This window comes from Rousettus aegyptiacus, unplaced genomic scaffold (assembly GCF_014176215.1).
Source record: "Rousettus aegyptiacus isolate mRouAeg1 unplaced genomic scaffold, mRouAeg1.p scaffold_m13_p_7, whole genome shotgun sequence".
Lineage (NCBI taxonomy): Eukaryota > Metazoa > Chordata > Mammalia > Chiroptera > Pteropodidae > Rousettus > Rousettus aegyptiacus.
Window position 1 is genome coordinate 94577 of NW_023416310.1, and position 11688 is coordinate 106264.

Here is an 11688-nt window from a genome sequence, read left to right on the forward strand (position 1 = left end):
ATTTAAACATTGCTAAGATTATCTTACTAAAACTCCAAAATCGAGAAGGTGCAAGGCTTTTTGCCTTTCTCAGGCTCTCAGCTTATGCGAAACCCTGACCTCCAGCTGTGGCGAACCCGGCACGCTCCGTCTGTACTTTAATTTCACACACCTGTGCACACGCACGTGCGCACACACGCACACACACTACTTCTCAGTCTAAGAACACATGTCGTTAGGTGTTTATATGTTATGCATCAAATGCCGTTTGGATACCTAACACGTACTGGGCACTGCGCGCAAGTCTGTGCTACCCAGATTCACACACGAAGAAACCGATTCCGCAGCGTGAGGTAAACAGCGCGCTCGTTCCAGAGGCAAGACCCGCCCTGAGGCTGCCCCTGTTCCCATGCCATGCTGACAGACTCCCAGGCTGCGATTCCAGCAGGAGCCCCATCCAGTAGCCCAGCCCTGGGGGAGGCTGGCGCTGCAGCGAGTCCGGGCTTCCGGTCCCGCCGGGCCCGGCAAAGCGAGTCTGCGGCATCTGCTCTTTCTCAAACAGGCCAAAAATGTTCGCTGCACAGCGCCAGCTACAAAGTTGCGAGGCCTGAGGCTGCCAGATTTAATGGTATATTTCAAAGTTTTCATTAAAAATTAACAAATATATTTCCTAGACTTTGTGCCTCTCGAGGGTCAGTTGTATACATGCTTCTAATCCACAAACACTTGAGATGCTCGCTGCTGTTACAGACGGTGTTGGAGCGCGGAGGTGTGGAACCGGTTATTTAGACTGAGCATCTAAAATTCCCAGAAAGCACATTAGTCCAAACGCTCATCAGCAAGAGAGAACTAAATTCAGAGAAAGACATTTCACGACCCCGGTAACCTCTTCGGTGCCAGCCGTTGGCAATGGTGCCGTTAGCCCGGAATGTTTCTTTTCCTGCTGCAGGGACAGAGCCTCGTGCTGCCTTCGGTCTCACAGGCTCCGCTCTGGCCCAAGGTCAGGGGGCGTCCCACCCGCCCTGAGGACATGGGCGGTGCTGCCTGGGGTGATTCGGGGTGGAGAGCGGGGCGTCTGGAGTGGACGAAGGCGGATAGCATAACCTCCAAGGCCGACCGCAGACTCACGCCCCCGACATGTGGAGGGTTTGCCCACGGATCACTGTCACTGCAGTCAGAAAGAACTCTGTGCGAGCCTCCTGTGGAGGGCGGTTGCTCGCGGTGTGAAACGACGTCGGCGCTAGAATGAGTCCCGGAGCTGAGCCTCTGCGGACACACTGGCCCTGCTTGCCTGTCCGACAGCGCCCCAGGAGCGAGGAGCTGGGCGCGCAGCTGCACCCCTCACTGTATCCTGGGCAGAAATGCATCATTTAGCAGAGTCCACTGGCTCTGGGGAAGTCCGTGCGCACAGCCGAGCAGGCCGGCACAGGCGGGGAGGGCCGGTGAGGCACCTCAGGGTCCTGCGTGGTGGAGAAGGAGACGTCACAGGAAAACCCCGGGGACGGAGGGGCCCCCCACGCATGGCGAGGGCCAGGGCGCCTAGGCGGGGGAAGAGTCTCGCCTTTACGCCTTCCGCCCCCGTCGTCGTCACGATCGTGTCCTGAATGCCGACCACGTGCCGGTGCCCGCCTGGCGTCCTGCGCGGACACCCCGTTTTCTCTGGTGCTCTCCGAGGAGCCCCGGCCATCAGCAGCACACGCACGGAGCTCGCTGGCTCTGGCCTCCACCGGCTCAACGTGGCGGCGCCTCGGAGAGACGGGCCGGTCACAGACCTGGCCTCGCGGAGCCGATGCGAGGAGCGGCGCGTGACGCGAGGGGAGCCCCGGGAAGGCGCCCCCGGCTGCCGCGCACGCTGCAGCCGCGGCCGTTTACACGACTGGGCCAAGGCGACGCTGACGGCAGGGGAGGCGCGGCCTCCAGAGACTCTCACTCTGCTCCTCTGTCCTGCGAGGGAAACGCGCCGCGCAGCCGAGGGGCTCTCAGTGCGGCCGCACGCGCTGGGCCCGCGCTCTCCGCGGCCGGGCCGCCCCCTGCGCGTGCGCCCCCCGCGCACCTGCCCGCGCCGGGCGCGAGGGCCACCAGCTGCGACTCGGCCCGCGCAGGCCCGAGGTGGGCGCCGCGGAGGGGAGCAGCCGTCGCCCGGGAAGGAGCCCACAGCTGCAGACCCGCCCCTGCCCGCCCCGCCCCGTCGCGCCCCGCACCTGCCTCGCGTCTACGTGCGCGGATGCGACCTGCGTGCGCGCATGGGACCTGCGGGCTTCAGAGCCCCATGAAACCGCAAGGTTTGAGGCACATACACGAAAGCAAGTCCTTGCTACACCCCTGGGCGCCGGCGCCACGTGCCGGGCAGGGGCCTCTGCGGGTCTGGTAAGGGGGCGAGCGGGGAAGCGGGCTCGAGGGAGCTGCGTGGCGAGGGCTCAGGGCGGGCCACGGAGCCTGCCCCTGGGGGAAGCGAGGCCCCCGCAAAGGCCGACACGGGGGGGTGGGGGGCGTGTGCCCACAGGGGCGAGCATGTGGGGTGCTGCCGCAGACCGACGCACGGCGGCGTGGGCGCTGGGGCGAGGCAGGACACGAGGAGCAGGTGGGCGGGCCAGCCGCTGCCCCACGTCCACTGGCCCTGGCCGGCGTTCCAGCCGTGGCCGCCCCCGGAGGAGTGACAGCGAAGCCACCATCACCCAGGACACTGCTGATTCGTCGGGGCCACGGCGACTTCCCCAGTGACCTGCCTCGCGCCTGTCTGCAGCGTGAACCCCGAGGCCGAGCCACCCCCGGCCCGGCCCGCCACCCCCGGGCCCGACCCCCCACCCAGGGCCCCCGCCAACGGTTTCAGCCACAGGCCTGTCCCAGCACCATAGAGCGGGGTGCAGAGGGGGTTCGCTCCGCCCACAGGCAACGCACGCTGGGTGGGTCTTTCTGCCACCAACAAACTCACTCAAGCAGATGCACGCTGGAAATCCTGGCGTCGACCTCACGCGAAACAGTCCGATGACTCAGAGACGACGCAGAGCCGTGCTGTTTGTCAGGGAGAAGATCACGTGGAGCACGTCTAACGCAAGTCAAGGAAGCCCTGACCTGGCCGGCACGGCCTGCGACTTTGCGCACGACGGCCGGCCAGAGTCCCCAGCGGTGAGGTCACGCGCTGCGCGGTGACCGGGTTAGGGTCGGGGGCTCAGTAAAACCCTGTAAGTGCCTGTAACTCGCCGTTTCCCTGCCCTCCCCAGCCTCTGGACAGCCACAACGATTGAACCGTACCCTAGAGAAGTCTGGTTAACTTACAACAAGCCAGTGGTTCACGGTGCCCCAAAACACTGCTATCGGTTCTATTAAGATAAGGTCGGCTCCTTCCAGCAAGCCTGGTTCTCCCAGAGTCAAGGTCTGCAGAGCTGTGAGCTCAGGATTCCAGCCTACCGCGCACCTGCTGCACTGGAAGGCGCTCAGGTCAGATAGATGAGTTTGCTTGTTTCCCTGGACTCATGATGCCACCATGTGGCCACATGCTAGAAAGTCCAGTTCTGACAGGAGAGTCACTGTCCCACTCAACCCTCAGAGGGACGGAGACTCGAGCTTAGCGCCTGAAGTTTGCACCTATGGCTGTCAGTCCACTAAAGCAGCGAACCCCAACCTTCGTGGCCTCAGGGCCGGGTGCTTCTGTGAACATCTAACGCCTGATGGTCTGAGGCGGAGCCGAGGCAGAGATGCCGGCGCTGGGGAGCAGCCAGCGCTGGGGAGCGGCTGGCACTGGGGAGCGGCTGCCCATGCAGATGAAGCCCCACTCGCTGGCCTGCCACTCGCCTCCTGCTGTGAGGCCCGGTTCCTGACTGTCCACAGAAGGCACCGGTCCGCGCCGGGGGGTGGCGACCCCTGCACTAAAGGCCTTGGGGTTTGTCCTTCAGACAGGGGCCCTCAAGCCTGGTGCTTCTGATTGGGAGTAATCTTTAAAACTATAAAGCTGGGCAGTATAGTTTTTAAAAATACAGACCATGTCTAGTTACAAAAATTAATAAAAATAATGAAATGCCTATGAGTGTGTAACAATTAGAGAGCTATGTTGACGACAGGTCACAGAGACATGAATATGAACTATTAAAAAGTTTACATTCTTTCGTTTATTAATTTCCCTTTGCAATATCTAGCTGAATGACCGAAATCTTTAACCATATTTATATGAAGACATATTTATATGAAGAAAATAAAGAAAAATTAAAGTTACTCAAGGCCTCAAAAATAAAGAACTGGCTTAACTAAATTGCATGTTTTTGTTAAGTGAGATTCGATTTAGCCGATAAATGTTTTTGTATGGAAATGTTAATAAATGTTAATAAATGTTTTGATGTATGGAAAGTGTTTCTAATGTAACGTTCAGCAAGAAGGCAGGAGACGAAAGTAGAATAAAAAGCCGATCCTGGAACAGTCAGTCCTGCAGATGCCGACAGTGAGCCTCGGTCTGCGGGGCTCGCGCGGCCCCTGCCTGTCCCGTCGGGGGCGCCCTGGGCGTGGGCAGTAAGTCAGCTGCGGCCGCGAGGCCGGGAGGCGAAGGGGCGAATCCGTCCCCTGTCACCGTCCCTTCTCCGCTGAGCTCAGCGACTCCAGGGCCACCCTCAGCCAGGCTCCTCCTGGCCTCGTCGACACATGACATTAACCAGCACAGTGTCACGAATCAGGGAGGCACTGGCCGGGCAGCACGCGAAAGCAAACCGGCACGAGTTCCGTTTCCATCGGAAGCTGTAGAAATTAACTGAACTCCCGCCACAATAGTCGGTGTTTCATTCCGTGAGCTGGAGCCAGTTCGGTTGGGTAAACTGAAGGAGAAAACAGGCCGTTAGCACGACAACTAAATAGCCACAAGTGAAATCTGCGGTGGATATAGAGGTGGAACCACCGTGCAGCTGTTTGTCAATGGGCCCGTTTGGAGGAACGAAGTTTTCATCGCAGACGACATCCAAACCGATGCGAAGCAGCAAGGCTTTTGCTATAATGGGTTGAGGTCGTGTGCGGCCCAGGGCAGGGCAGGGGCAGATGACCAGCTGCAGACACATTCAGGACTTAAGCGTGATGCTGCTCACAGTTCAAGAAGAGGAGTGCCACCAGCCCCTGCACTCAAACTTCAAGTCTCAGTCGACTGTTGTCTTGGAAACTGTCCTTTGTGCATAGGGAACGGTGACCCTTTGCTTTAATGTCAGCTAACACCGCTGGAGGTGCACGAGGTCGCGGGCATCATGCAGAATTCTGGGGACAGAAATTGCACTCGGTCCTTGCCCCGTGGTTAAACTCAGATGGCTGTGGCCCTGCCACTTAAGTCCCGGGGATTCCCCACTTGGGGGGCAAATGCCCCAGCCATCAGCGTTAACCGAGTCGCTGGCTGGCTGGGGACGCGCGGGCAGAGGGGCCTGTGAGCTAGTCACCAAGCACCGGGCTCGGAGTTCGAACCCCAGCTGCAGCCTTGCTGGTGACGGTCCCACTTTCCTGCGGAGCTGCGGTTTCTGTGACCGCGAAGCCCCAGGAGTGCCACGGGGAGGAAACTGGTGTGTGGCCGCCGATCCCCCAAACACCACCCCCAATCCGAGGCCTCGCCAATAACGTCAACGGTCGACCCACACATTTTGTTTTATGATAAAATAAGCTGTAGGAAGGAACCGCAGCTGAGAAAATCATAAGGAAGAGAAAGCGCCTGTGAATCTGAGGAGAAAGCCACACCGAGCGGCCGCGCCCAGGCCGGGCCGTGCTGAGCTGGCGGCCGCCTGCTTCCCGGCCACCGCGTTGCAGACGTGAGAGAGTAATAAGCAGCACGTCACGGACGCGGACAGGGAAGTGGGAACCCTGCCCCCAGATCCAGCCCCCAGATCCAGCCCCCAAAGCAGACACTTCAACAAGTGAAAACATCGCCGTCCACTGCTCTGGGTTTGGTTAAGTGACAGTAAAATTTCACAGCGCAGCAGCGCGAACAATGTCATACTGCTCACCGGCCCCTAAACCTCTCGGCCACGGAGCCTCAGAGACCGCCCGGGGGCAACGTTGCTGCCCGGGCCCAGGGTGACGGCCTGCAGGGCTGGCGCCGAGGCCCACGATCCGCCGCAGGCCGCCCGCCTGCCTTCAACCCGCGAGGGCTGCCTGAGGCCGTCCCCGCGTCCACGGTGCTTCGGACTCTGTCACTGTGCCCGGCACACCTGCTTTCGTCCCGAAAGGCCACCTGTCTCCAAACAAGACGGACGACGGCTCTGATCTTCACTGCCTCGATGTCTGCTTTTCAGGATAAAGTGCAGATCTGTGTTCCTGGATAGGAGACAGTTCATAACGACTCAAGATGTGAATGGCCAAGAAGAATGTTTCTATTCGCTCGTTTGTCTTCGGATGTCGGGAGGCTGATTTACTTTGATGTAGCAGAAAACAGGGTTCACGGCCCCTACCCCAAGTGCTTAGTTTTCCTTAAGCCAAAATAACTTTTAAAGATAGTTTTCTTTCAGTTAAAAGACCCAGAGGGTCCCAGTATCGTAACCGCGTCCACGGCGGTGACATCGTGTCACCCCGGGACCTGATGCCGTCCCTGGAGACAGGGCCACTCTGCAGAGCCACCGGCGCCGAGGTCCGGAGCCTCCTGGGCTGCGGCCCGGCCCCACCCCCGCCCGCACAAGCTGCCCCCACGCGGCCACAGCGACTGCCTCCTCGGCATTTCACGCCATTTGGCGGTTCTCCTCCCTAGCTCACCGAGCTCTTCCTTTCCACCCAGCACTAATGACCACGAAATTCATGTTCTAAAAATTGTCACACAGGAATAAACGAAACAACTTGCTTTAAATCAAAGCAGTAACACTGTGTGATAATTTACCTCCACGCACAGGTGAGAAGAGCATCCGGCCCTGGGACACTGCTCTGGGCAGCAAGCCTGCCCACCCCCCACGGCCATTTCCGGAGGTCACTCACAGCAAAGGGGAAGTTGGTGCGACAGCCTCCAGCAGGTGCCGGATTAAGCTCCAGTTACAGGTCGGTAATCTGCTTAGAGAGAGAAAAAAGAGAGATGTTTGCGTCTAGTACACTGATCACCTTGCCCACAGTAGAGAGAACCCGAACGAAATTTCTTTAGTTCTGAGCACCAAGAAAATATGTTTTTCTGAATAAAAGCCCGCACAGTACAGAATTAAAATTCTGGATTTACAGTTCAGAGCTCTAACACTCAAGTATTTTCCAAACTTTAAGAATTTATAGCTTACTTAAATCTAAAATTAAAAATTAAATACTTCTGTTCGAGAAATACTATTAAAAGAATAAAAAGACAAGTCACGGACTGAGAAAATATTTACGAAACAGAGAAGATGAATTTGTGAATCCAAAATATACAAAGAACTCCTAAGACAGTAAGAAAATAAATAATTTAATTACAAATGGGCAGACAACCTGAACAGACACCTCGCCGAAAATAAACGAAGATACACAGACGGAAAATACGCAGGTAAAAAGACACTCAACACATACGTCATCGGAGAAACGCAAAAAACAATTTCCTACCCCGCACAGCTCCCGGAGCGGCTGCGGTCCAGAGGCTGCGGGCGCGGAGCCGCGGGGGCCCCCCAACCCCGCGCCGAGGGGGCCCCCCGACCCCCGCGCCGAGGGGGCCCCCCGACCCCCGCGCCGAGGGGGCCCCCCGACCCCGCGCCGAGGGGCCCGCCTTTCCCACAACGCGGCGGCGTCTCGTGATCGGTTCTGCTCACATGCAACCGACCGAGTCGGAAAGTTACGTCCACACAACAGTCCACGGAAGCTTGGTCCGCAGTGTACGAAACCGAAGCACGAGGCGCGGCCGGCGCTGCCGCGGCCGGTGGTCGGCGCGGAACCGCCCACGGGCCCCGCTGCGCGGCAGGTGCGCGCGGCTGCGGCTCCCGCGCCGACGCTGCGTTTCCAGCGCGTTTTGACACGCCCGGCGTTACCCACCGGGTTGTGAGAGTTACGAATTCACAGCTTTTCCCATTCTCCGCCCCGTTCCCCAAAGATCAGGGCATGGTTCTGTAGACTAGGGGTCCCTCTCCCTCTCACACACACACTCAAACACGCTCACGCACTCGTGCACATGTGTGCACACACAGATGCACACGCACACGCATGCTCACACACTCACAGATGCACACACAACGTCTGGAGAGCCTTGGGTGGAAGGACGGACCCCATCGGACCCCCAGGGGCCCCCGGCTGGCGCGCGTCTTCAGCGACACCATGAAATGTGAACAGAAGACAAAGGGTCGCCACACTTCCAAGGGGCGCCAGCTCCGGGGCAGTAGACATGATTGTTTCTGACAAACGAACCCCCCGCAAGACGAGGCACAAACAGCGTTTCTGCTGTTTATCGTCCACCTGCGGGCACTGTGTACAGCGTCAGCCATGCAAAGGCGCCGCTTTTAATTAGTGGGATAAACCACAGGAAATTGTCATTCTCATAAGTAAGAAATTGTCAAATACCAGCAATTTCATATAATCAACATTTAAAAAAATAGAAAGAACAGAATTAATCCAACGTCTAGGCCAGCAACCAAGTAAGAAGCAAGGCACGGATAATTTTGCAATAGCAAGATCTGAGCTTTAAAGTTTACAGAACAAGCTGACATACAGTGCCCTGTTTGACCCTGTAATGATAATTGGTAATATATGTAACAGCATTACTGCCGAGAAGTCCAAGACCAAGGAGACGAAGCCACGTGCTGGACCACAGCTTCAGTGCGCAAGTAACTCGTGGAGAAGGTTCCAGAACTCAGGCTGCCTGACTCCATGTCCTTGACTTCCATTACTTAAAATGTTGGCGACGATGAAGCCCTGGGACCAACGTGAGACAGAGGAGGGGGGGGAGTGGGTGCAGCAGGGGTCCCCAGCCCCCGGGGCCTGGGCCGCACAGCAGGAGGCGAGCGGCCGGCGAGCGGAGCTCCATCTGCATCTGCAGCCGCTCCCGGCACCAGCGTCACCACCTCGTAGGAGCACGGGGCCCTAGGGACCGTGGGGGTAGAGGGTGCTGTGTGGAGAGGGGAGAGAAGGGAGCCTTGCATGCGAGGACGTGCCGTCAGAGCTCACGCGAGCCGTGCGCTCGCACAGTGTCCCGTGGGCAGCAGGCTCCTGCACTGGCCCCGGGGAACATCGGGACACTGACCCCAAGAAGGTCGACCTTGAAACAGTCCAGGCGTGAAGCAATGAACCCTCGCCTGGAAGGAATGACCCAAATAAGTGTGAATGTCCGTGTTAAGAAATTAAATTGAGTTTATGCCACATAAAAATATAAGACTTACTCTTGTCATATTTCTGGAGACTAAATAAGCAAGTGCGTCACGCACACACGTGCACGCACACACATGCATAGACTGTGCATATCACACGCACGTGTGCGCAGCTGTGTCCGTTCTCACGTGTGCACAGCCATGTGCACACATGGGGGCACACACACGGGCCATCCAGGCCAAGGGCAGTCCAGTTACCTGGGCGGCTGGGCCGTGGGGCCCTCGCACCCTTTCCTTCTTGCCCAGAACTGAATCCCTTTCACCCGCGCCGAGGCACCTGCGTGACTCATCAGCCCGGCTCCCTCTCACCTTCACAGGCGGCCTCCGGAGGACGGGACAGCTGCAGAAGGGAAAGAGCCGGGGGCGAGGGTGGAGGGGCCCCGGGGGGCCGTCTCCGGCACATCTTAGTCTGTGTAGTTCATAAATATTCGTGCAGTGATTGAAACTTTATCCATATTCATGTGGTGATTAAGGACGTCGCTGAAAATGAGAAGAGGCAACTGACTCACAGCCTCACAGCCAGCGCCCGCTGCAGCCCCGGGGCCCCCGGGAGGGGCCGCTGGCCTCGGAAAGGGTCTGAGGCCTGATGTTTCATCGCACGGGGAACATCGCCACCTGTTCCCACAGTCCCGCTGACGCTCGCCCAGAACCCAGCGCCCCCGCACTGGGAACCCGAGAGGGCAGATGCCTCACCGGAGTCACGCCTCAGTAAACACCTGCCCTGACCTTTCCGATGATGTGTTTTGGAAATGCGTAAAAATAGAACAACTTAAGATTCTGTGACTCCCAAGAAGCAAGATTCAGCTTTAGCAGAGAGCCCCTGAAACCCGGGGCGTGGAGGGCGGCTGATTTCGGCGTGCACCCCGGACCGCGCGGTCCCTCCCTGAGCTCCGTGAGCTGCAGGTCGCGTGTGCCCTCAGGTGCCCGGCTCTCCTGGGTACAACGAGGCGCATCGCGCAGGGTTCCAGACCCTGGCGGGCCCGGGGGTCAGCGCTGGTCACTTTTAGGACTCATCATCTCGTCTCGATTGACACCTGACCTCAGACAGACCCCAGCTGCCAGGCTGCGCAGGGTGTGGGCTGGCGAGGTGCTCGCGCTGAGCGGGGAACTCCCTGGTCTGCGCCCCGCAGAGCCGCCCGCAGCCTCCGCCTGTGGCCTTGCGTCACCGGGCCCTCTCCTTTGGAAACGTGTTTAGATTTTATAGATTTTTGCTAGATTTAGTTATGTAAGCTTTACGTACGGAGAGGTATTAACCAAAGGTCTTTAAATGCTGAGTAAAATGCTTGCCTACATAATAAAACTGTCATGTAATTTATTTTTTTAAAAAAACAAGCTTCTTATACAAATTGCCCATTGAGCTTTTATTTAGAATGTAAGGTCATCTGGGGCTTAGTGTCACATCAACAGCATTCCCCGAGGCGCTAGGGCCCTTTTTTGGGGTGTCGGATTGGTTCAGGCCCCGGTCAGGCCAGGTTCGTCAGCTCTTGGAAAACGCGGCCTCGGGCGGTGCTCAATGGAGCTGCTAGAGCAGCCGCCTGAGGCCTCGCCTGGCCCTAGCGCGAGGGCGGGCGCTGGAGGCGGGGTGCAGGGCGCGGGGTCCTCCTGCTCACCTGGCCTTGGTTTCTCTGGGAGCAGAGATCCCGGGGGGAGGCACAGAGCGGACCCCGCCAGCTGGGGCACCGGGCGCCAGGTTGCAGCGCTGGACCCGTCTTTCTGAACCTCAAGTCTCTCTCCTAAGAAAAAACAACAACTCATAGCTCATAGAGCAGACGTGTGCGTTAGATGCAAAATTTTGGATAGTGGGAATATTTGTACATTTTCTTTAAAAGACAGACTACTGTTATTTTGTAGATGCGCAAAGGAAGTTTCACATAAATCACGTAGGGTCCCCAACGGCCTCTTCCCCTTTACAGCCAAACCTACCGTCCCACTGCGGCAGCCGCTGTGATTCTGGGAATTGGGTAGGGACCCTCGTTTCCACTGATGTTGAACAAAGTTGTACGGCTTGGTAAAAAAACCCAGTGTGTCAATATATATCAAACATTTTTTTAGTCTATGGCCATGCCACCCTGAACGGGCTGGATCCCAGCTGATCTCGGAAGCTAAGCCGGGTCGGGCCTGGTCAGTACTTGGATGGGAAACCTAGGAAGACCAGGTGCTGTAGGTGTAAAAAATTAAAAAATAAGGGATTGTAAGCTGACAAGGTCCTTGCAATCTGTGAGGTCAGCCAAGCGTTGCCTCGCCTAAAATAAAAAATATATTAAAAAATAAATTTTTAATACAGACTTTGACTTAGTATTTTTGAAATTTCTCTTGGCAAATGGGGTGCAACAAAACCCTTAGACATAAAAATGTCATGCATAACAGTGCCACAGCTAGCAGCTAAAAGCTGGAAGTAACCCGAGTGTATGACAAATTATTTAGCAAATTGAAAAAAGGGAATATTATGTAATAATTAAAA

General features: G+C 57.2%; 1 pseudogene; it reads left to right on the forward strand.

Moving 5' to 3' along the window:
* The first annotated feature begins 11278 nt into the window (after positions 1-11278).
* Positions 11279-11394, forward strand: LOC118605701 (annotated as a pseudogene).
* Positions 11395-11688: the final 294 nt, after the last annotated feature.